The sequence below is a fragment of the Scyliorhinus canicula genome, chromosome 5, assembly GCF_902713615.1.
Source record: "Scyliorhinus canicula chromosome 5, sScyCan1.1, whole genome shotgun sequence".
Classification (NCBI taxonomy): Eukaryota; Metazoa; Chordata; class Chondrichthyes; order Carcharhiniformes; family Scyliorhinidae; genus Scyliorhinus; species Scyliorhinus canicula.
The window spans coordinates 186040182-186066836 of NC_052150.1; the positions used below are offsets into that span (position 1 = coordinate 186040182).

The 26655-nt window shown below is 48.3% G+C and overlaps 1 protein-coding gene across 4 annotated transcripts in view; it reads left to right on the top strand.

Annotated features, from left to right (window-relative positions):
* Positions 1-26655, top strand: part of jcada (junctional cadherin 5 associated a) — a 415634-nt gene that overhangs the window by 42971 nt on the left and 346008 nt on the right. For all 4 annotated transcript variants that reach the window (XM_038798243.1, XM_038798244.1, XM_038798240.1 and 1 more), the window contains one exon: positions 5849-5901. The gene's annotated coding sequence lies outside the window, so the exon portion shown is untranslated. The remainder of the gene's footprint in view (positions 1-5848; positions 5902-26655) is intronic.

Sequence of the window (26655 nt, forward strand, 5' to 3'; positions counted from 1 at the left end):
AACCAATAAGGCAAGGGGCGTAAAGTTAATGTACAAACTGGTGTGAGAAAAGGCTGTTTGATGTCACCATTCACATTTTTGCTCGCGATTGATTGGATTTTCAGGCAAACAACATCAGACAGAAGAAATAGCGTACAATGGATCCTCACAATAGCGTACAATGGATCCTCAGAACAGCTGGAAGATTTAGACTTTGCGGATGACTTAGCTTTTTTATCACGCAACCACATACAGATGCAAGATAAAACCAAGATAAGACGCAAGTATTGGCTAAAGTTGGCCTGAACATCAATCTAGAGAAAACAAAGATAATGTAAATAAACACTAGGAACAGTTACTCCATTAAGATAAGGAACACTGAGCTAGATGAAGTAATGTCTTTTACCTATCTGGGTAGTGTTGTAACTTTAGCCCAATTGGCTGGACAGCTGGTTAGTGATACAGAGCTAAGACCAACTGTGCGACAGCTATCTTAAGTCAGTGTCTTTGCTTGCTTTTTAAAAGTCCTTTTTAAACAATTCAATATATGTTTGATCAGTTGATGAAATTAAAGATCAATATCATGAGCTATAGCCAGTGCCAGAGATCAGTAGGACTGTCAAAGCTCTGCTTCAAGGAGGCTTGCATGCATAGCACAAAGGCCCTGAGCATCAATCTGGGCACCTGGGAAACATTGGCTGGCGACAAAGGAAAATGATGACATTACCCTGTGGGTTGCCGTGTGCCACCATGGCAATCAGTGACGACAGCAGCCATGGCAACAACACACCAAAATCGAAAATAACAACATATAACACTTGATAACTATTTAATTTACAGCATTTGTGCCAGAACCTGACTCATGAACCATCAACAAAAGTGCACCATATGAAGCTCCTCCACCCCAGAGGATTTGATTTGCTGCATGTCCAAAAGTTACATAAATGGAAGCAGGCCAGCGACCAAGCCTTGAATATATTCAATGGCCCAACCACCTGGGGCGGAGAACTCCAAATATTAGCATTTCTCTGAGAGAAAGAAGATCCTCCTTATCTCTATTTTAAGGAGCCCTGTTATTCTGTAACTGTGCCCTCTAGTTCTAGATTCTCCAAGGCAGGAAACATCCGCTCAGCATCCACCCTGTAAGGCCCCCACAAAATCTTATATTGTAATAAGTTCACCTCTCATTCTTCTAAGCTCCAATTAGTATAGGCATAACTTCCTCAACCTTTCTTCATTAGTCAATTCCTTCATCCTGGGGATCAACCTCATGAACCTTCTCTGAACTGCCTCCAAAGCTAGTATATCCCTGTACCTTTTATACTTGATTTTATACTCCAGTCCCCTTGCAATAAAGCTTAACATTCTATGGGCTGGACTCTCCGTCCACAGATTTCTGTTTCAGCACGCCGGCGGGATGCTCCATTTCGCCGGCTGGTCAATGGGGTTTCCCATTGTGGGGCAGCCTTACGCTGTCGAGAAGCCCCCGGGCTGTCGGCAAAATGGAGCATCCCGATGGCAGAGAATCCAGCCCCATGTGTTTTCTTAATTACTTGCACGTTAACTTGTTCTGAGTTCTGTACAAGTGTAGATTCCTGGTTAATTTGCTGTCAGTCTAGATTCAATAAAATCTGAGATGGATTTGCAGGTATCATATCATTTAATAATAACTAACTTGCAAGGCTGCATCAATCCATAGAGCTACAGGACACACATACTGTCTTCTGTAGCCACCAGGAGTAAAGAGAAAGTATACAAAGAAACTTCTGCTGATATATTCAAAATCACAGTAAGATTCACATATAAGCTTCCCATTGGTCATTCTATACACCTCCTGACCTGGCCCTATATCCTAATTGGTCACTTTGCATTGTAACCCCAGCATCCTTTTCACCATGCTCACCACGAGGTTCCCATCCCCCGCGAGCCATGCTCTGCTCTGCTCTTCCTTTGTTCTGTCTGTGAACACAGTACGCTCAGGGTCCTGCGGTCCACCCCCTGCGTTTGTTCACTTCCTCATTCCCTCCTTTTATCATTTCATGATAACCCATCATTCCTAGCTGTAGTTATGGCCCCTCAACTAAGAAAACTTGTTGCTGCACTTCTAAATCCTACTGCAACACCTCATCGGCCGCTGCATGCTCGTGGATCCTAACAGTCAAGACTCTGGCGGCGGCTATCTGTTCCACCGCATTCTGCATTTTACCTATCACGCATTTACGGACGGCCAGGCCCACAAAGATGCAGCCGCCTTCCAACCTCCGAATCCCCAGCTACCCCAAGAGCCAGGGTCCCGCATACCGTCCAGGTGGTCCCTTATGCGATCCATAAATGTAGTGATGTTAGCGGTTAAATCTTGAACTCCCATGATACACTTACCCTGCACTATGGCGCATACCCCACCTTCACGGGCCAGAAGATAGTCAAGAGCATACCGGTTCTGCATGGCAAACAACCGCAGTTGAGATAATTCCCTCGTTATTGCCCCGAGGGCCCCTAAGGTCTCGTTTCCCAGGATGGTAAGGCCGCAAATAAAATACTTCCTATCGTTGACCGCCAAGGAACCCCCCAGTGTCAAGGCGCTCAGAATTCCCCATCCGGCTGAGTGGCCCCGGTTGGGTGCTAGGACCTGAGGTTTCTTCCAACCTTCGCAAAATTCGGCTGAGACTGACCGACGTGCCAATTTATGGTGCAGTATCCACTCAGTGGGGCAGGAGACTGTGGTGGGGACTAGAGTCCCGATAGCAATTTGGCGGGGAAATGGGGGTGACAAAACATTGGTCGCTGTACCATTAAAGAAAAAGTAGTATCCTTGCTCCGTGTACAGGCTAGCATCACAATCAGTGTATTGGTTGAGCAGGGAACCCCCAGTAGCCCATTTCATCCAACTTTGGAACGCCCATCCGGGCCTCATAGCAATGCGGAATGCCCTAAACTCAACAGTGATATGAGAGACATTCGCCCAGCTACAAAGGAGCTGGATGCCTAGCGTCAACGGGACACAAGTGGCATTGTAACAGGCACATTGACCTGATGTCAGGGTTATGCAATTATGCAACACTTTGGATCAGTACAAGTGGAGGACAGACCTGTTATATTCATTTTCATCTCTACCAGCAACAGCCGTACCTCTCACTGCTGAAACAATTCTCGTATGACCAGGAGTCTCTATTGGGAGTGAAGGGGCTAGGTATATATGCCCTCCACCGTTGAAGCTTATCCTAGTGAGAGTGGGAATTGTCCCGAGGAAGGGGAAGGCGAATAGCCGGTGGGCCGAACCTGGATCGTAAGGAAGAGTAACTTGCGCGGGCGGGGGCTCGGAACTCTGACAATGAACCACAGTTTGGGGAGTGCCCCAAAGCGATGAAACAGAAAATAACCTAGACACCGATGTGGGGTTTGGGTAGCAGACAACCCTCCCCTGGCCATACAAGCGGTGGTAAATCTAGAAGAGATTTCAAATTAGAATTGAACGGAATTGAAGTGTGCGCCAACATTCCATCAGCGGTCTTTTACTGAACTGTTGCGCGATATCACATCAATCCGTTAAAGACCTTAACCGAATTAAAGTATAATTTAATAGAGCCAATTTTTAATTTGCTACTCACATGCAACTGAGTTAACCAGGCAACATCCCATCAGACACCAACTGAACTGTTCGCCTCATGCAACTGAGGAACCAGGCAACATCCCATCAGACACCAACTGAACTGTTCGCCTCATTCCAAAACTTAACCATACCTGCAATGACTGAAATAAAATCTTTGAATCCATCAGACTGACCTTTGATTTCGTCGAGGCAATCGAACCTAATCAAATGCGAGTGATTAGACTGTTAGCAGAATACGAGACAGAGGAAAATCGATATAAAAATACCGTGGGGCCCATTGTTCCTCTCTCACCGTCTGCGAGCATTCCAATTCTGATTTCGCAGATGAAAGGCAAGATAGTCGAGAAATCCGGATTTCGGCACCAAATGTAGATTCCTGGTTAATTTGCTGTCAGTCTAGATTCAATAAAATCTGAGATGGATTTGCAGGTATCATATCATTTAATAATAACTAACTTGCAAGGCTGCATCAATCCATAGAGCTACAGGACACACATACTGTCTTCTGTAGCCACCAGGAGTAAAGAGAAAGTATACAAAGAAACTTCTGCTGATATATTCAAAATCACAGTAAGATTCACATATAAGCTTCCCATTGGTCATTCTATACACCTCCTGACCTGGCTCTATATCCTAATTGGTCACTTTGCATTGTAACCCCAGCATCTTTTTTTACCACGCTCACCACGAGGTTCCCATCCCCCGCGAGCCATGCTCTGCTCTGCTCTTCCTTTGTTCTGTCTGTGAACACAGTACGCTCAGGGTCCTGCGGTCCACCCCCTGCGTTTGTTCACTTCCTCACAAGAACACCATTTTTGCAGCATAGAACCATAGATTCCATAGAACCATAGATGCCCTGCAGAATGAGACCATTCAGCCCATCGAATCTGCACCAAACATCTGAAAAGGCACTCTACCTAGTCTCCTGACCTATCCCCAGAACCCTACCTAACGTTCACATCTTTGGACACTAAGGAGCAATCTTATCAAGGCCAATTCACCTAATTTGCATATCTTTGGAGTGTGGGAGGAAACAGGAGCACCCCGGAGGAAACCCATGCAGACACGGGGAGAATATGCAAACTCCGCACAGTCACCCAAGGCTGGAATTGAATCCTGACGCCTGGTTCTGTGAGGCAGCAGCGCTAACCACTGTGCCACCATACTGCATTCTGAAGTCTTTCAACATTTAAATAATATCCTGTTTTCTACTCTTTCTACCACAATAGAAAAACCCAGATGTTCCCACATTATAATCGTTTTCCCCCTCACTTGTCCACCATCCCCAGAGCGACTGAGTACACAGGGGCTTCCCAAACCATGGGTTGCGGCCCTCATTTGGATCATGGGACAGGATTTTGGGATCAGATCGTAGTTGCGGCTCTGGAGCGGAGACTTCTGTGTTGGGAAAGTCCCGGGACTGGCTCCGTGCCCGATTTTGTGTCCTGGCTTGCAGTTCACTAGGGGATGAGAGGAGTAACAAGCTTGGCATAGGCAGCCTCTATGCCTGTCTTGAGTGCACCTGATCTTTTGGATTTCTGGCCTGCAGTTTGCCAGGAGGAGTGAACATGCTTCCCACAGTCAGCCTCACTCTCTGCCTTGAGCACACCAGATTTTCTCTGAAGCGAGTCTGATGTGTTGGGTACTCTGGATCCGTGGAGACTGCGTTTACCTCAGCATACATACAGTAGCACATACAGGCTACCAACACTTGAAATAGTACAACACTATTTTATTAAGCTGGAAACTGTCGAACATACTTTCACTGTGGATCGACACTATGTTAGATTAAACCAAAGATCTATGCCTATCCCTAACCAGTCTATGCACTCAGCACATGGTGAGGATCTGTGCTGCAAGCTGTGAGTTCTGTCCTTCTGAGAGGCTGCATCCCGAATGAGCGGGAAAACTGATGCCCTCTGTCTTTATAGTGAGTGTGCTCTAACAGGTGATTGGCTGCAGTGTTGTGTGTGTTGATTGGTCTTGCTGTGTGTCAATCAGTGTGTGTGTCTGCACCATGATATACTGGTGTATATTATGATAGAGCCCACTTGGAAATTGGAGATCATCGACGTAGTATCGCATTCCCTGACGTAGGAGGCTCTGCTTAAAAACTGCTCATTCACATCCTATTCAATGTGGCTCTGAAAACGTATTTTACAATCAATCGGGATGTTTAATGTTTTCATCATCACTTGTTCTTGTTTAATTTATAACATGTTTTCCAGAGATTCAAATGATTAATTACTTTTTTGGTAGGTTGGACCAATTCAACAGAGTCCACAGATAGAATCTGAACCTCATTAAGTCCGGTGAGTTAAATAACATTTTCAAAAAAATACTTCAAATTTCAATGTGCAGTTGTTTTGGATGTTTAATGTTCGTGTGAATGTTAGTAAATAAATATTGAAGGTTATTATTCTGCTGATTTGTTCTACGTGGACAATGCCCACCCCGCCCCCCCCCCCCCCCACTCAAAAATAAAGGACTCTTCCCAGTCCCTCCACCCCCCCCCCCCCCCCCCCCCCCCCACTCCACCCCAACCTACAACACTCGTACCATCCCCTCACCAAAATTTAACCCTGGGAGTCAATTCAAGTCTGAGGCATTAAAATGGATTCACACCGGGAAAAAGTTTGGGAAGCTTAGCTAGGAAGATTTAAAAAGAAATTCGAACTGCCAGAAAAGTGACGTGACAGGATTTCATGTTTTAAGATCATCGTTGTAACAAATGACTGAAAACACATTTACCAAACACTATATTTGCAGGCATTTCTAATTTTTACTTATCACATATTACACCCTCCACATAATTACAATCACCAGAGTAAACATTCCACAGTTGCTTCCAGTTTTAAATGGAGCCATGTTTTTCCTTTTTACTTGGTAGTAACTTTGAAAGAATTTTGGAAGATTACAACCAATGCATTCATTACATCTGCAACCAATTCTTTTAAGACATCTTTTAAGGACAGCACAGTAGCATTGTGGATAGCACAATTGCTTCAAAGCTCCAGGTTCCCAGGTTCGATTCCCGGCTTGGGTCACTGTCTGTGCGGAGTCTGCACGTTCTCCCCATGTCTCCGTGGGTTTCCTCCGGGTGCTCCGGTTTCCTCTCTCAGTCCAAAGGTGAGCAGGTTAGGTGGATTGGCCATGCTAAATTGCCCTTCGTGTCCAAAATTGCCCTTATGTTTGGTGGGGTTACTGGTTATGGGGATAAAATGAAACCATAGGGTGGAAATGTGAGCTTGGGTAGGGTGCTCTTTCAAAGAGCCGGTGCAGACTCGATGGGACGAATGGCCTCCTTCTGCACTGTAAATTCTATGATATCTTAGACCCTAGGATTATACAGGCAATTAGGTACAGAGTTCTTCACAGCCTTTAGTCCCGTTAGATTTCCTGGTATTTTTTGTCTGATAGTAATTGTTTTAAGTTCCTCCCTCGCTTATTCCTATAGAATCTCGACAATGCTGAAGGAGGCCATTCAGCCCATTGAGTCTTTACCGACCCTCCAAAAGAACACTTTATCTAGGCCCCTCCCCTGCCCTTTCCCCGTAACCCCATGCATTGATCATGGCTAATCCATCAAACCTGCACATCTTTGGACTGTGGGAGGAAACCGGAGCACCACCCAAGGCTGGGATTGAACCCGGTTCCCTGGCGCTGTGAGGCAGCAGTGCTATCCACTGTGCCAGCGTGCCGCCCAATCCCTTGAATGCCAACTATTCCCAGGGTGCTCTTAAAGTATTTGATCATGAAAACAGACTTGTTCAGTTTCTGTCATTTTGTTGTTTCCCATCATTAATTTCATCCTCTGAGGGATCAGTGTTTACTTTGGTTGCTCCTTTTTACATATTTGAAGAGCCAGTGACAGTTTTTATATTTCTTGCTAGTTTACTCTCATATTCAAATTTAATCATGTTTTATTATTCATCTTTTGCTCATTTTAAAATTTTCCCAATCTTCTGGCCAACCACTAATCCTCTTAGTATTGTCTTTCCTTTCAATTTGATGCAATTCTTAAATTCTTCAGTTAGCTACAATTGGTGCTTCCTTCTCATATACGTCTCATTTCATTTCATTTTGGTAGTTCGAACCTCTCCGTGAGTTCCTCTATATTCTTGTGTCTGTGTACATGTCTCTAACCATCAGCGTCCCCTCATCCTGTCTCCACCTTTGAAAATGCTGGAAAATCTCAGCAAGTCTGGCAGCATCTGTAGGGAGAGAAAAGAGCTAACGTTTCGAGTCTGATGACTCTTTGTCAAAGCACAAAGCTTTGGCAAAGCTTTGACAAAGAGTCATCGGACTCGAAACGTTAGCTCTTAATTCTAGCTTTCTTGTTTTCAGTGTTTTAGGTGATTGGCAACAATAAGGTAGCCTTGTAACACAAACAATTACTTTCTGATTTTTGTAGCAATCTATCCCACTCCTATAGTCATGACTCCCTCATCTCGAACATTACATATATTCAATTTGGCATTGAAATTTGTGGTATGTTAGGTTGGTGGTTCAGTAACTAAACCAGTAATCCAGAGGACTAGAATAATAACCCGGAACGTAAGAGTTCGGATCTCACCAAGGCACCTTGAGAATCGAATTCAGTTTAAAAAGCCTGGAAGCAAAATCTTGCTATCAGTAAAAGTTTAGACATAGAAATCAAACTGGTTCACCAATGTCTTTTCGGGATGAAAATGTGCCATCCTTACTGGATGCCGATCTGACTCAATGTGCAAACTGCCAATTCAACTGTACCACAGGAACAGGGGTAGGCAATTTAGACCCTCGAGCCCATTCTGCCAATTAAAGAGATCATAAGTGGCCTCTCTCCTAACTCCGCCCACTTGCCTCGTCTCCACCAGGGCCGGTTTTAAGCCTATTTGACCAATTTCATCAAATTGGGCCCCGCACCTTAAGGGGGCCCCGCGCCAGTGGCGACAGAGTTACCGTTTGAAGCCTTTTCTGTATTCTAAGAGGAACTATAGGGTAGTTTTTACTTTTGGGAAACGCACCGCATTACCGTCGACAAATCCTTCAGCCCTGTGCCGCCAAATCCTTCCGCCCGGGTAAGTAAGTTTCAAAATTTTAGTATATCAAGCATTTAATGTTTTTTTTTGGTTAAAGACGAGCATACTACACAAAATATAAACATACATAAATTTTTACTTTTGTAGAGTAGGGGCCCACTTTTCTAATTGGGCCCGCGATTCCTAGCACCGGCCCTGGTCTCCACATTCCTCAATACCATTAAACAAGCAAAACAGTGGTTACCTCCCCCAGCATCAGGTAACACTCCAGCCAAATTAACAACGTAACAAATGCAACCTTTGAGTATCTGTTTACAAGTTGATTTATATATTCAACAGTTTCTTTCTTGCCGCTGTACACACCCCACAGAATCAAGAGAGCAGATATGACAGTGAGGGAGTCGAGCAACATTATGAAGTAGAAACAGAAAATGTTGGATCAGCAGGTCTGGAGAGGAACAGAGTAAACGTTTTGGATCTAAATGACCCTTCCACTCCTATGGATCATTTAAATTCGAAATGTTAACTCTTGTTTCTCTCCACAGATGCTGCCTGACCTGCTGAGTCCATTGTTGCTGGCATGAACCTGTGGTCTTTAGAGATGGGGGTCATAGTGGACATTTCAGTTAGGCCGAAGTGCTGTCTCATCTGATACCACATTCAGAGTGTGCCTCACACCACTGGGCTTTTTGAGTACTTGGTCGGAGGGGATGGGAGTGCGTTTGTGGCTAGGGCTTGGAGGGATGCCCCTATGCAGGAACTCTTCTCCATCCTCACCCATTCTGCTCCTTGGCGATGGCGCCTTCTCTGATACTCTCCATGACCACACCCAGTTCTAATGGTGCTTCCAGGTCCCGTCTCCTATCTTCCCCCACGTCTGGCATGTCCAGTCCATCAAGGAACTGCTTCATTCTCGAGTCCCCTTGGGGGGGCTCAGAGGCGTACTGCCCCCGGTAGAAGTTCTTGAATGCCTCGTTGATCTTTTCTGGCACGGTAACCAGATTGCCATTGCTGTCCCTAACCTGAGCTATTTCCCTTGTGGCTGCTTGCTTTCTCAGCTGGTGAGTCAGCAGGCAGCTGGTTTTGTCTTCATGTTCATAAAAGGTGCCCTGTGTCTGGCGGAGCTGGTGCACTGCTTTCCTCGTGGACAGCAGGTCAAAGTCCATATGTCTGCCAGGAGCTCTATGGTCGTAGCCGCAGAGTATCGCTGGTCTACTTCCAGTATGAAGTTGACCAGTTGCTGCCTAGATGCCCTTTCTTTCTGCCATAGAGAACATCCTATACGGCTGCATCACAGCCTGGTATGGTAACTGCTCAGCCCAAGATCGCAAGAAACTGCAGAGTGTGGTGAACTCAGCCCAACGCATCACACAAGCTTGCCACCCTCCCATTGATTCTGTATACACCTCCCGCTACCTCAGAAAGGCAGACAGCATTATCAGAGACCCCTCCCACCCAGGCATTGCCTTCTTCCAGACCCTTCTATCAGGCAGAAGGTACAGAAGTCTGAAACTCTCACATCCAGACATAGGAACAGCTTCATCACCACAGTTACCAGACTCCTCAATGACTCTCCCTTGGACTGATCTGTTCCCTGTAAGAACACTATTCATGACATCCTGTGCTCCTCTTCTTTGGACTTGTTCCGCACTGTAACAAATCACTATTTGTTGATGCACCACTGTCAATGTACTCGGTGATTATTCTTTTGTCTACTTTATATGTGCTGTCTACATTCCCTTGGTCGCAGAAAAATACTTTTCACTGTACTTCGGTGCATGTGACAATAAATATCTATCAATCAATCAACATAACATTCCAAACCGCACCTTGTTTTTATAAAGGGCTGCCTTGACAATGCTGTCTTCTGCCCAGCACTTGGTCAGGTCTGCTCCAATGTCCTGATACACCTGGATCGAGTGTCCCTCCCAGTTGCAGGACCTGATGTGTATTGCCCAGTTTAGGATTCTTTCCTGGACTTGGTACTGGTGCAGCTTTGCAATGCTGGCCCTTGGCTGCTGCGGGCCTTAGGCTGTGGCCTGAGTGAACTGTGTGCTCTGTCCACTTCTGGCGGCTTAAAGAAGCTTTCCCTTCCCACCAGTTTGCCTAGTATTTGGGCCATGTATTCAGTCGGGTTCCTGCCCTGGGTTCTCTCCAGTTGACCCATAATGCAGAGGTTCTGGCGGCACGACCGCTTTTCTTTATCCTCAACCTTCCCCTTTAGTATCCCTTGCGTCGCCACAAACATTGCCATTTCCGTCTCCAGTACAGCGATCTAATCACTCTGGTCGGTCATGGCCTTCTCCAGTTTCCTGATCATAGTGTCATCTGAGGGTCCCTTTAAGAAAAATGTGTTTTATCAAATGGCTGCAGTGATGTCATTGTGTGGGTGGAGCTGGCTGTTTTTCTGTCTTTTACTTTGATTTTGAGCTGGAAGCTGCTTTGTGGCTCTGAGTTTTTTTTTTGGTTTCGTTTTCTGTTGGGGAGCTGCATTCAAACCAAGAAGGTGTATTTTTGTCTCTCTCTCTGCATGCTAAAGAATGTCTCCAGACCACGTGATAACTTCACAGTTATACCCTGTTTCTGTAAGAAAAGCAAACCTACGATTTTGAGGGAGAAAACGGTGTTTGGTTTATGGCTGTTGTGAGGAAAGTTACTAAGGGTTACCTATAGAGTACTGTATCTTTGGGGGGCTATCTGTGTTGGTAGTTGATAAGATGTTTACTGTGTGTTCATAAAATGTTAACTGGATTCATAGAATAAACATTGTTTTGTTTAAAAATATTTAAGCTCTCTGTTGCATAACACCTGTTAAGTGGGCCCTTGTGCTCCTCATAACCAAAATCTATTAAAAGTTGTGGGTCAGATGAACTCCATGATATACTTTGGTGTTCTCTAAACACTGGCCCATAAGAAACTGGGGGCTTGTGGGGTAAAAGTCTATCTTTTGTGATTGGATAGGCTTAGTGAACTTAAAGACAGTGAGGGGTGAGCATATTTGTGTTTGCTTTTCAGGTGTGGTTTTCCAGTTGAAGTAGGGAGTGTGTTGTGGACAATGGCTCTTTCAGAGGGGTGGAGTTTTTGGGGGTGGAGAAGGTCACATGCAGTACCTTATGAACAGAGACAAAAAAAGGCTTTTAGATTTGGCAAAAACATTGCAGTTAACGTTGCCTGACAGCATACGAATATAAGAGATTCTTACGGCGGTCGCTGAGCATTTAAAATTGCCTGAGATACAGTCCAACTCATTATAAATGACAAAAATTCAGTTACAGATATAGCAACTTAAACATGAAAAAGAATTAAAGCAGCTTGAATACGAAATGAGGGAAAAAGAAAAGGAGAGAGAAGAAAGAAAAAAGGAAAGAGCCCAAGCAGGGCAACAAGAAAGAGAAAGGGGGGTACAGATCAGGGAAAAAGAAAAAGAGAGAGAAAGAGATAGAGCAGGAAAGGGAAAAAGAGAGAGAGTTTGAACTTCAGAAAATGGCCATGAAACATGACAGTCAGTTAAACTTGGCGGATGTAAAGGGAAACGTACAGTTTGATAATAGTGATGAGGATAAAGAGAAAGAGCATCATAGTTGAAGGCTTGGTGGGGATCTATTTAAATATGTCCAAGCATTGCCAAAGTTTGATGAGAAGGAGGTAGAAGCCTTTTTCATTTCATTTGAGGAGGTAGGTAAACAAATGAAATGGCCACAGGACATGTAGGTATTACTGAATCAAACAAAGCTGGTAGGTCGGGCTAGTGGAAGTATTTGTATCACTACAGGAGGAGGTATCTGGGACATATGAGGAGGTGAAAAAATCCATCTTTGGTGCATATGAACTAGTGCCTGAAGCCAACAGACAAAGGTTTAGAAATTTAAGGAAAGAAACAAGTCAAACATACATGGAGTTTGAAAGGACCAAACAGAGAGGTGGATAAGGGCTTTGAAAATAGATAGACCAAATGTATGAAGCTCTCGGAGAAATTCTACTTTTGGAGGAGCTTAAAAATTCAATTCCTGATGTAGTGAGAACTCATATGGAAGAGCAGAGGGTTAAAACTGTGGGGTTAGCAGCAGAAATAGCAGATGATTATAAATTCGTTCATAAATCAAAGCTTGGGTTCCGACATCAGTTTCAGCCTGAGAGGGATAGAAACTGGGGACATGAGAAATACTCAAGTGGTAAAAGTAAAGGTGATCTAATGGGAGATAATAAGGAGAGTGTACCTCAGATTAAAAAAGAAATCCAGGAGGGTGGAAAAGAAATGATAAGTTTCAAATGTTTTCACTGTAATAAATTAGGCCATGTAAACTCATAGTGTTGGTGGTTGAAGAAAAGCACTGGGATAGCTGATGTAGTAAAACAGGATAAAACAGTGGGGTTTGTTAGTTGTAAACGAAAGCCCAAGTGAAGCGAAGGAGATGCAAAAGATTGTATAGCCTGATCAAGAGGTGATTGATAAGAAGGTGCCAGATCTCTTCAAATAATTTACTCGTGTGGGTAAAGTTTACTCATGTGTACCAAGAGGAGTAGGTAAAGAAGTCACAATTTTAAGGGATACAGGAGCTGGTCAATCTTTGATAGTAAGAGGTGAGGAGTTGTATAGTTTGGGAGGAATATTGCCAAAAAAGGTGGTAATATGTGGAATTCAGGGTGAGAAAAGTAGGGAGCTAGTCAATCTTTGATAGTAAGAGATGAGGAGTGAGGAGTTATATAGTTTGCGAGAGATATTGCCAGAAAAGGTGGTAATATGTGGAATTCAGGGTGAGAAGAGAAAGCGTTCCATTATGTAAGGTAAGGTTGGAAAGTCCAGTGAAGAGTGGTGAAGTGGCAATAGATAGAGAAACTATTTTGTCCAGCAACACCGTTTATCTTGGGTAATGATATAGTTGGATCGCAGGTGGGAATGATGCCCATTGTGGTTGATAAACCAGTACAAAATCAGATAACTGAAGTGTTGAAGGATAAATATCCTGGGATTTTTCCGGATTGTGTAGTAATAAGGTCGCAAAGTAACAGGTTAATACAAGAGGAGAAATCAAAGAGTGAAGATAAAGTTGAAGTGCAATTATAAGAAACAATTTTTGATAAGATGGTTGGAAAAGAATAAGAACAGGTGGAGGATGAGGCGGATATTTTTAGTTCAGGAAAATTGGTGGAGTTACAACAGAAAGATATAGAAATAAACTGAATGCATCAGAAAGCATACAAGGGAGAGGACTATTTATTAAAGGAAAGTTAAAACATGAAAAATAAAACTATCTTGAAGTTAATGGTTTATTTTACTTTTTTGGGGGCAGCTGTCATGTCATTCTTTAAGAAAAGTATGTTTTCATAGAACAGTACAGCACAGAACAGGCCCTTCGGCCCTCAATGTTGTGCCGAGCCATGATCACCCTACTCAAACCCACGTATACACCCTATACCCGTAACCCAACAACCCCCCCCTTAACCTTACTTTTATTAGGACACTACGGGCAATTTAGCATGGCCAATCCACCTAACCCGCACATCTTTAGACTGTGGGAGGAAACCGGAGCACCCGGAGGAAACCCACGCACACAGGGGGAGGACGTGCAGACTCCACACAGACAGTGACCCAGCTGGGAATCGAACCTGGGACCCTGGAGCTGTGAAGCATTTATGCTAACCAACATGCTACCCTGCTGCCCCTTTTATCATTTATCATTTACCCATTTATCAAATGGCTGCAGTGATGTCATTGTGTGGGTGGAGCTGGGCTGTTTTTCTGTCTTTTATTTTAATTTTGAGCTGGAAGCTGCTTTGTGGTTCTGACTTTTTTGGTTTCATTTTCAGTTGGGGAGCTGCATTCAAACCAAGAAGGTGTATTTTGGTCTCTCTCTCCATGCTAAAGAATGTCTCCAGACCATATGATAACTTCACAGTTATACCCTGTTTTCTGTAAGGAATGCAAAGCTACTGTTTTGTAGGAGAAAAAGCTATTTGACTTATGGATGTTGTGAGGAAAGTTACTCAGGGTTACCTAATAGAGTACTGTATCTTGGGGGGGGGGGGGGGGTATCTGTGTTGGTAGTTGATAAGCTAATACTGTGTGTTTATAAAATGTTAACTGGATTCATAGAATAAACATTGTTTTGTTTAAAAATACTTAAGATCTCTGTTGCATAACACCTGGAAAGTGGGCCGTTGTGCTCCTCATAACCAAAATCTATTAAAAGTTGTAGATCAGGCAAACTCCATGATATACTTTGGTGTTCTCTGAATCCTGGTCCATAATAGTAGCTTCCTGAGACTCCAGCCACCTTCCTGCCTTTTTCAGTGCTACATGCAGGGTGTGACCAACAACTCCACTTCCGCCACTTTTATTGTTGCCATCATCTCTGTTTTTATGGCAACCTTGAGCCCCTGGAGTTCCTGAATTAGAAACCCCCTCCATTTGTTTGTTGGGGGTTGTTGTGGGTTGGGCGGGGGGGGGGGGGGGGGGGGGGGGGGGGGGTAGGGAACCCTGTGTGTGGTCTGGTGGTCCTCCCTATCAGATGTGGCTGGGACCTCATTGCCCCGCATGCTTGCCATCGCCTCGGTCCTTCTCTCAAGGCTTTTACTGCCTTTTGCTTCTTTTCAGCCCCTGGAGTTGCTGCCGTTTGGCATGTCTTGTCTTAATGGTGTTGGAGGAGGGTGAGGGGTGTTTCTCACAGTTTTAATGGGCTATTTTGGGCTGCAAGCACCTAAATCTGAGTTTCCTGGAGGAGAGCCACCATTCATGCATTCGCTAAGCACATCCCCGTCACTGGAAATCCTCGCTCACTTTATGTAAGCTTAAGGTACTGAGTTCAGATCCACCTTTCTCACAAAACCAAATGTGAAATTCCATCACGTTATGATCATGCTTCCCTCGAGGATATTTTATTGGGAGATCATTCATAAATCATGTCTCCATACACATTGCAGGGTCTAAAATAGCCTGTTACCTGGTAATTTCGACACTGCATTGTTCTAAGAAACTGTCCCAAATACAAATCGGACCATAAATCTAATCAAACACAATATTAACTTCATTCACGACTGAACAACCTTCAGCAGATAATGAAAGGAGCAATGGATGATCATAGTAAAGACCAGAGCAGTAGGTGTAAGTCTAACTCGAACCCAGTATACCTGTCTGTACATTCTAACAATGTTGGTTGCAAGATGGTTTGGTCAGGTTGCTACTTAGAAATTAATACCAGTGTCGGAATGAGAAACTGCATTTGGAATGCATCAGTTTGCTAAGATGGAGGCACGCCCAAGTTACCCATGTTCCTCTGCAAACTCATTTACTTAAACCCAAATGTAAAACCTCCCAAAAATCAGTGCAGTTGAGCATTGGAAATTAACTGAATTGTTTATTGACTGGAACATCGCCAATGGGGCATCTGGATGACTGAATTTCACAAATTTATATTGAAAATGTGGTCAAATCATTGCAGCAGCTGAAGAAGCAGGCCAACCAGTGGTTTCAGTTAACTGTTGCTCACATGTTTTTGTGCGAAGGGCAATTCAACTGATTGAGTTTAAACGCATTTAAACTGAATGCTAAGTAATTGAAATATAATAATTGAAACAGATCTGAATGAAGCGACAAATGACGGCTGGCTACATCTGACATGGCAGTTGTAGGTCATTTGATTTCATTCACAGAATGTGGGCATTGCTGGCAAGGCCAGCATTTATTGCCTGTCCTAAATCCCCCTTGCAAATATGGGGTGGAATTCTCCCGTCATTTCAGAAGGGAAAACCGTGGTGAATCGCACCGATTGTTTTGACACCACTCCCATCGCCATCCACCCACATTTACTCATTTCTTTGGAGCCGGGGTGAAACATGCCGGAAAAGTACGTGACTCAAAAATGCCGGCATGCCCAGCTTCACAGCGATCGTGGCACCATTCTTAAAGTGCCACCCACACTCAAAGTGACGTTATAGGCCACCCACCGCCCCCCCCCCCCGCATAACATCGCTGACGCCCCCGCGTGTCGCTGACGCCCCCGCGTGTCGCTGACGCCCCCGCGTGTCGCTGACGCCCCCGCGTGTCGCTGACGCCCCCGCGTGTCGCTGACGCCCCCGCGTGTCGCTGACGCCCCCGCGTGTCGCTGACGCCCCCGCGTGTCGCTGACGCCCCCGCGTGTCGCTGACGCCCCCGCGTGTCGCTGACGCCCCCGCGTGTCGCTGACGCCCCCGCGTGTCGCTGACGCCCCCGCGTGTCGCTGACGCCCCCGCGTGTCGCTGACGCCCCCGCGTGTCGCTGACGCCCCCGTGTGTCGCTGACGCCCCCGCGTGTCGCTGACGCCCCCGCGTGTCGCTGACACCCCCGCACCTCACTGACACCCCCGCACCTCACTGACACCCCCGCACCTCACTGACACCCCCGCACCTCACTGACACCCCCGCACAACGCCACTGACACCCCCGCACAACGCCACTGACACCCCCGCGTGTCGCTGACGCCCCCGCTTGTCGCTGACGCCCCCGCATGTCGCTGACGCCCCCGCGTGTCGCTGACACCCCCCCGCACCTCACTGACACCCCCGCACAACGCCACTGACACCCCCGCGTGTCGCTGACGCCCCCGCCCGTCGCTGACACCCCCTCAACATCGCTGACACCTCCTCAACATCGCTGACACCTCCTCAACATCGCTGACGCCCCCGCCCGTCGCTGACGCCCCCGCCCGTCGCTGACGCCCCCGCCCGTCGCTGACGCCCCCGCCCGTCGCTGACGCCCCCGCGCGTCGCTGACGCCCCCGCGCGTCGCTGACGCCCCCTCAACGTCGCTGACACCCCCCGCACCTCACTGACACCCCCGCACGACGCCACTGACACCCCCGCACCTCACTGACACCCCCCGCACAACGCCACTGACACCCCCCCCGCACAACGCCACTGACACCCCCGCACCTCACTGACACCCCCCCGCACAACGCCACTGACACCCCCCCCGCACAACGCCACTGACACCCCCCCGCACAACGCCACTGACACCCCCGCACCTCACTGACACCCCCCGCACAACGCCACTGACACCCCCCCGCACAACGCCACTGACACCCCAGCACCTCACTGACACCCCCAGCACAACGTCACTGACACCCCCGCACAACGCCACTGACACCCCCCCGCACAACGCCACTGACACCCCCGCACAACGCCACTGACACCCCCCGCACAACGCCACTGACACCCCCCCGCACAACGCCACTGACACCCCAGCACCTCACTGACACCCCCAGCACAACGTCACTGACACCCCCGCACAACGCCACTGACACCCCCCCGCACAACGCCACTGACACCCCCGCACAACGCCACTGACACCCCCCGCACAACGCCACTGACACCCCCCCGCACAACGCCACTGACACCCCCGCACAACGCCACTGACACCCCCCCGCACAACGCCACTGACACCCCAGCACCTCACTGACACCCCCAGCACAACCCCACTGACACCCCCGCACAACGCCACTGACACCCCCCCGCACAACGCCACTGACACCCCCCCGCACAACGCCACTGACACCCCCCCGCACCTCACTGACACCCCCAGCACAACGTCACTGACACCCCCGCACAACGCCACTGACACCCCCCCGCACAACGCCACTGACACCCCCGCACCTCACTGACACCCCCCGCACAACGCCACTGACACCCCCCGGAGTCTGAGCGGGGGGCCTCGATCACGGGCTAGGCCACCGTGGGGGCACCCCCCGGGGTTTGATTGCCCCCCCCCCCAGGACCCGGGGCCCGCTCGCGCCGCTGATCCCGCTGTTCCAGAGGTGGTTTAAACCTCGGCGGCGGGAGAGGCCTCCCAGCAGCGGGACCTCGGCCCATCCGGGCCGGAGAATCACCGCAGGGGCCTCTCCGATCGGAGTGGCGAGATTCCTGCCGCTGCCACTTCCCGGGTGGCGGGGAATCTCTGCCACGGCGGGGGCGGGATTTTCGGCGGCCCCAGGCGTTTCTCCGACCCTGCTGGGGGTCGGAGAATTTCGCCCCACTGAACCAACCCTGTTTTAATCGGAGAAGAAAATTAACAATATATTTGAGACGCATAAAATGCTGAGTAACTAAATTATTTAATAGAGACTCTGAGAGCATCACTAAAAGGCATAAATACAAAATTAGCAACCTTCAAGCTAGATTGGAGATTATAAAGACTTTTTCCCAAAGTAGAATGGATATAGAATGAAAAGATTTCCAGTAAAAACATGTCTACTAACTCCCAAAAATAACTCCGTAATTATGTGTCTAAGAAGACGATTGATGGTTATTTGAATAGACGCTGATGGTGAAATAGTCCGTAGAGCACAATGGTTTATCATCCCACTTGGATTTTATGGAAATTAGCTGGTCCAGGGAATGTCCATGCGGGTACATCCAGACAATAGTTTTGAAATGGTAGCCACAATTTGAACCTGTAAATGTGGAGGGGTGCGGGGAGGGAGGAGAAAGTTAACAATACTTAAATAAAAGTGGAAACCTTAATTTTCTGCAACTTCCTTAAGGCTCCAGTTATGTCAGAATTCTATACTGGGCTATGCCAGTGGCTAAAACATCATAAAATGTCAATGCGTCAGAAACCCACTCACTTCCTGCATTTAATTGTTGGGGTTTTGAACATGTGCAGGAAATTCTCGTGAGGATGGTAGGTCTGTGAATTAAATATGTCGAAAGGCATATTGAATGCACATTTAACCCAACATTCTGGCTCTTACAGCTAGTACACAGCTTTCCTATTCTTTCTCAGACTTGTTAATATCCACAAGGCAATAGCTCAGAAGGATTTGACTGGGTTGCGAAACGAATACTCCGGAAAGTCTTTAAATCCTGAAACACAACAGCTCCTTCCTTGCACAGCTAAAAGACCTTTTTCTTACAAGATTTGATCTGAAGGTGTGCTTTCACCGCATGACAAGTGATTTCTAACATTTTGGAGGTTATATGTGCTACCGTGAACTTTTGTGGAATATAGGGCAGGATTCTCTCAGCCCGGGGCCGGGTCGGAGAATCCCCGCGACTGGCGCGACTTGCACCACGCCGTCCCGACACCAGCACGCGATTCTCCACAGTGCGGACAATCGGTGCCATTGCCGTCGGCATGGTTGGCGTGGCGCCGGTCGAGGGCCGCTCTACGCAGCTGGCCCGCCAATTCTCGGCCCAATTCTTGGCCGTCGGAAAAAAAGCCGAGCACAGTCAGCGCCGTCCACGCCTGTTCTCAGCCAGCGGGAATTCGGCGTGGAAGGGTCTGGGGGGGGCCTGTCAGGGGGGAGGGGTGGTCCAGCCCCCGGGGGGGGGGGTCCTCCGATGTGGTCTGGCCTGCAATCGGAGCCTCTCTGCCTGGGGGCCTCCTTTCTTCTGCGCTGGCCCCTGTAGTCCTACGCCATGTTGCGTCGGCGCCTGCACGTTGAAGGAAGCCACTGCGTATGCACGGATCCCGCAGCAACCAGTTGATGCCGGGACCAGCAGCTGGAGCGGCGTGAAACGCTGCAGTGCCATGCTGGCCCTCTGTAGGGGCCAGAATTGCAGATCCTGAGGCCGTGTTGACATCATTGAGAAACACCACGGCGTTTCCGACGGCGTCAACACTTCGCCTCAGGATTTTAGAATCCCGTCCCCAATATATGAAACACGTAAGATTCTGACGAATCTTGGGTGGGATTCTCCGACCCTCCCCCCGCCGGGTCGGAGAATCGCCGAGGGGGCGGCGTGAATCCCGCCCCTGCCGGCTGCCGAATTCTCCGGCGCCGGGGTTTTGGCTGGGGCGGGAATCACGGACTCGGCGATAGGCCGAGTGACCGCCCATTTTCGGCGGGTCCAGCCGGCATAAATCACAACAGATCCTTAACGGCGGGATCTGGCTCCACGAGTGGCCTGCAGAGTCCTCACGGGGGAGGGGGGGGGGGGGGGGGGGCGGGGGAGGGCATGGGGGGATCTGGCTGCGGGTGGCGCCCCCACGGTGGCCTGGCCCGCAATCGGGGCCCACCGATCCACAGGCGGGCCTGTGCCACTCTTTCCCTCCACACCGGCCGCTGTCAACCTCTGCCATTGCCGGTGTGGAGAACAACCCCCTGCGCATGCGCTGGGATGATGCCAGCACACGCTGGTGCTCCCGCGCATGCGCTGGGATGACTTGCGCCGGCCGGCGGAGGCCCTTCGGCACCAGTTGGCGTGGCACCAAACACTCCGGCGCCAGCCTAGCCCCTGAAGGTGCGGAGGATTCCGCATGTTCGGGGCGGCCCGATGCCGGAGTGGCCCGCCCTGCCGGTTCGCGGAGAATCCCGCCCCTTGACGGGGTGGGTGTGGAGAGGATGTTTCCTCTTGTGGGAGAATCTAGGACTTGGGGGTCGCTGTTTAAAATCAAGAGGTCGTTCATTTAAAACGGAGATGAGGAGCATTTCTTTCTCTGAGGGTAGAGCGTCTCTGGAACGTTCTTCCTGAAAAGGCAGTAGAAGCAGAGGCCAGGATTTTCCGTTTCGGAGTCTAAGTGCTCCTGCTACTGGAGAATGGCGGCAAGTTTGTGCTACCACTGGGAGCTCTGGCAAGGAGCAATTCATTACATGGAACTAGGCTAGCACTCTGGTCAGGTGCATCCCGCTTGAGACATGGATCACCAGGTGTTACATTTTCTGAGGTGGGGATTAACATTGAAAAGCTGACAAGCTGGTGCAGTTTTTAAGCACTTCATGCAGCCCATACTCCCCTTGCAGCCAACAGTATGGCTAGGAAAAGACCTGCTCCGAGGTTTCCGGATGCTGACATCAGCAGGATACTGGACACCGCCAAGGAGAGGAAAGACACCCTCTTCACAGGGCAGGAAGTAGAGAGCACCCATTCATAATGAGCAAAGCCTTGGAGAAGCTGATAGAGGCAGTGAGTGTTGTCAGCCTCACCAAGAGGATTGGCATGCAAAGCGATGAACAACCTATTTCTTCAGAGCAGCTCGGGTGAATGACCACCTGTTTTCCCCGGCATCACTCCCGTCCTTGACCCCTCATATCTGCCACCAATCCCCTAGTCACTTGTAACACCCCGCATATATGCATGTGATGCACGATCAATGGACACGAAACGTAGGTGTAGTCCGAAACGAAAGGCTTTAATCAAAAAGAAGTGTGCCCAGCAACAGGAGTACAGAAATTACCTGGCTGCTGGGGCACACGGGTTCTTATACCCCACCTTGTAGGCAAAGCTACCTTCCTCTCGACCAATGAGAATACAGAGGACACGATACTTGGGCCAATGGGCAGCGAGCCCTCTCCACCAATGGCAGCTCACACTCCCAGGTACCGCAATACCCCTAGTCATACTACCACAGCATTTTCCTCGGAATCCACGTCCTGCCCTTTTTGGTGAGGAACCTTGCCCACAAAATACCTCAACTAGAAACCCCCCCCCCCCCATCAAGCTGGCATGCCAAACTCTCACTATGACTTTTATGTGTCCCCATTGTTACAGTGGGCCATAATTGGAGGGCATGTCAGAGGACAGGTGCGGACATCCCAGAAATCGCTCCACATCCCTTTGAAGAAAGGGCCATGGAACGCATGGGGGAGGCTGAATAGTGAGCAGCGGCTGACACGGAGTCTGACATGCAGCAAGGAAGTGGAAGTCCAATGCAATTCAAATCTCACTATCTCAAATGTGTATCCTCTCCCACGGGCATATCTAAGGTCTGACCCCAGGGGAACAGAATCCAGTAGCGCTCAGACCGCTATTGAATGGCCATTCGGGTAGACTGGGGGCCTCATCAGGGGAACGCACGGCCGAAGCCGCACTTGGTCCCATTTTCTGCACTGATCACCTCTGCCCGCACCACCCCCCCCCCCCCCCCCCCCCCCCCCCCCCCCCACCCTGATATGCCATCAAAGAACACACGATGAGTGGTGAACGTAACTGAGGCTTTAATACACTAAACAGAAAGCCTCCTTGATCTGATCCCGAACTGGATCAGAGGCAGAGACCAGCCACCTTTATACATGAGCCCGAGGGGAGGAGCCACAGGCGGAGGCAGTAGGGACAAGCCCAGGGATGTAACAATACAATACAGTGGTTTAACACACCGCCCCACCCCGCTTCCCCCAGAACCAAAACCATCAGCACCTTGAGATTCAGGAGCAACACCAACAGCCCCTTGAGATTCAGGAGCAACACCAGCAGCACCTTGAGATTCCGGAGCAGCACCAGGAGATTCAGGAGTAACACCAACAGCACCAGGAGATTCAGGAGTAACACCAGCAGCACCAGGAGATTCAGGAGTAACACCAACAGCACCAAGAGATTCAGGAATAACACCAGCAGCACCAAGAGATTCAGGAATAACACCAACAGCACCAGGAGATTCAGGAGTAACACCAGCAGCACCAGGAGATTCAGGAGTAACACCAACAGCACCAAGAGATTCAGGAATAACACCAACAGCACCAGGAGATTCAGGAGTAACACCAACAGCACCAAGAGATTCAGGAATAACACCAGCAGCACCAAGAGATTCAGGAATAACACCAACAGCACCAGGAGATTCAGGAGTAACACCAGCAGCACCAGGAGATTCAGGAGTAACACCAACAGCACCAGGAGATTCAGGAGTAACACCAGAAGCACCAGGAGATTCCGGAGTAACACCAACAGCACCAGGAGATTCCGGAGTAACACCAACAGCACCAGGAGATTCAGGAGCAGCACTAACAGCACCAGGAGATTCAGGAGTAACACCAACAGCACCAGGAGATTCAGGAATAACACCAACAGCACCTTGAGATTCAGGAGCAGCACTAACAGCACCAGGAGATTCAGGAGTAACACCAACAGCACCAGGAGATTCAGGAGCAGCACTAACAGCACCAGGAGATTCAGGAGTAACACCAACAGCACCAGGAGATTCAGGAGTAACACCAACAGCACCAGCCAACTTCTTCTTGACCAGCTGCCACTCCACCAGACCGAGGAGAGGAGCATAGAGCTTAGCGCAAAGGATGCAATATCCCCAAGTCATGGTATACAAACAGAAGCTCAGTTTTCTAGACAGGATAAAGTAACAGTATATCAGGAGGCTCAGTCATTCTGGGAAGGCCGTTGTTGACGGTTGCAGTCTTCTGAAAGAAGCCAACTTTCCAAGTGGAATAGTTGAGCTCACATTGTCAGTGACCAACGGAGTCACCTCAACACAGAATTTCGGCACCTTTGGAGATCTTCTGGGCTTCACAATCTGCTGTGCAAAGGTGCATCTCCCAGGTGACCAAGCCGTTTTCCAAGACTGCCAATTACATCCACTTTGCAACTTGGTGAAGCCAGTCAGAATAAGAGAGCCCTCGGATTTGCCAATCTAAGGCCCCCGGTCTACCCAAATGGCCATTCGATAGTGATTTGAGCGCTACTGGATTCTGTTCCCATTTGTGTAGATCACGCCCATGGTGTCAGACCTTGGATAGGTCCATGGGAGAGGATAGACACTTGAGATGGTGATTGCTCTCAGATCAAACAACCGTTTTCATCAATCCAAAGGGATTCCACACCATGAATGTTCTCATTGGTTTGTAACCACCGGAAGGCTTTCACGCAACATATCCTAGAAGCTGGCTGAATTCCTACATTCTGCAACAGTCAAATCTCTCACCGCTTTTCACACTTCCACACAGCGCGAGCAAGTGGAGATTTGGGGAGAAGGCGGCCTTCTGAGGACCTGTGAGAAACCCTTGGGACTGATGCAGGTGAGAGATACAACTGGAGCCCCGTGAGCTCAAAGATGAGCAATGAGCCACTGGGTTGCTGAGGTGTGATTCAGATACCAGTACCCAGCTGGGAGTTCGGTTCAGTGTGCACCAACAAGGCTTTTTGTGAATTGTAATAGTCTCCTGTGCCTTGTTCAACATGGCACTGCAGACAGAAATGGAGCTCGAGGATTCAGAAGGTGATGATAGATTGGTATCCTCAGGGACAGCAAAAAGGTCAGGATGAGAAGCAGCTTGATGTGGCTACATTCCCTGTAGCCGCTCATGTCACTGCCAGAGAAAGCAATGGACTCCTAATGGCTTCATTCAGAGAACCTGTGTGTGTGAAACCATATGGTGAACCCACTGCCTACCACCCCCACCCTGTCCCCATCCCTACCCCCAACTCAAATCCCACAATTAATCATCCTTCCATCACACCCACAATCTTTGTTCCCCTTCTACACTGCTTTCCCCTCGAGGCTGACCGTCAATTGACATATGCATAGCAACAATGGAGATGATTGGACAAAAGAGGTTTGAAATGAAGTTGGTGCCTCATCAACAAAAACATTAAACAGTGGCATCGCTATTAATGCCAAAGTGATTCCCTTTGTGGAACTAAGTAGTCTTTCTCTTCCTTACCAGTTATTCCATGTGGTTTCAGTGGGGCAGGGCTCTGACTAAGGGTGAATACAGAAGGTGAGGAGTGGGAGAACCATAAGCAGAATCTAAACTTCCTTTTCCCCTTTCTCCACCTTCCTTCTCCGAGTCCACCTGCACTTCCCTGATGGCCAAGATCTGGGAAGCACTTTGCTGAAACACCCTGCCGTTCGGTATCAAGGAGGGAAAATAGAGGGTTATGATTGTGAGAAATGGAATAAATCGAAAGGATGGAGTGCCAACATTTGTGGAGGGTGCGTGTGAGAGATGGGTGTGAGATGTCAATAAGATGAGGGTGAGTGTTGGCTGTTCAGATGGGGATGTAAGTAGCTGCCTCCAGAGGGAGGGACTGAGTGGAGCTGTAGGTTTGTGAGTCTGATGTGTTAGAGAATGCTGCATAAGTCAGTATGTTATGGGTGACACATGAAAGTGGGAAGTCATTCACCTGTCCTGCTCTGATAATTGAAGCTCGATCAGCACCCTATCGATGTATATGAGACTACACTCCTGCGACTGACCTCCTTGGCTACTTCAAGCCCTGCCTGATTTGCCTCTGTTGGCCCTCATGGTCGCAACACGATCTCCAGGGGTCCCTTTGAGAATGCAGTGGCAGCCTTACCCACACTATCCTCACTCACATATCTGCAGTGGAGCCTTGCTGCCACCTCCCTCAGCAGGATTGAAGAATGGAAATAGTGATAAATGAATTAAAGGAGGCTCAATTCAACATTATTCATTTGACTTATGAACTCTGTTCAACACTGCTGCCTCACAGCGTCAGGGACCCGGGTTCAATTCCGTCCTTATTTGACTGCCTGTGTGGAGTTTGCACATTCTCCTCGTGTCTGAGTGGGTTTCCTCCGGGTGCTCCGGTTCCCTCCCACAGTGCAAAGATGCACAGGTTAAGTTCATTGGCCATGATGGGTGGTCTTCATGGGATAGATGGGGGAGTGGGCCTAGGTGGAGAGCTCTTTCAGAAGGTCGGCGCAGACTTGATGGGCCGAACAGACTCCTTCAGCACTGTAGGGACTCTGTGGATTCAATCATTCTATGTTATAGAACATAGAACATAGAACAGCGCAGTACGGGCCCTTCGGCCCTCGATGTTGCGCCGACCTGTGAAACCATCTGAAGCCTATCTGACCTACACTATTCCACTTTCATCCATATGTCTATCCAGTGACCACTTAAATGCCCTTAAAGTTGGCGAGTCTACTACTGTTGAAGGCAGGGCGTTCCACACCCCTACTACTCTCTGAGTAAAGAAACTGCCTCTGATATCTGTCCTATATCTATCACCCCTCGATTTAAAGCTATGTCCCCTCGTGTTGGTCATCACCATCCGAGGAAAAAGACTCTCACTGTCCACCCTATCTAACCCTCTGACTATCTTATATGTCTCTATTAAGTCACCTCTCAGCCTTCTCCTCTCTAACGAAAACAACCTCAATTCCCTGAGCCTTTCCTCGTAAGCATGTCTGTCATGCAATTGCTTCATGCAACAATTGTGATCAAATAGCCTTTAAAACACATTAGTTGTATTGATCAGCACATGCACTGTATTAAATCAATATTCTTCCTGAACCAACGTCTATGACAAAGCAATTTGAAAAATTGTTTTGTTTTTGTTTTATCTAATGTGGAGCTTGACAAGTAAAATTGCA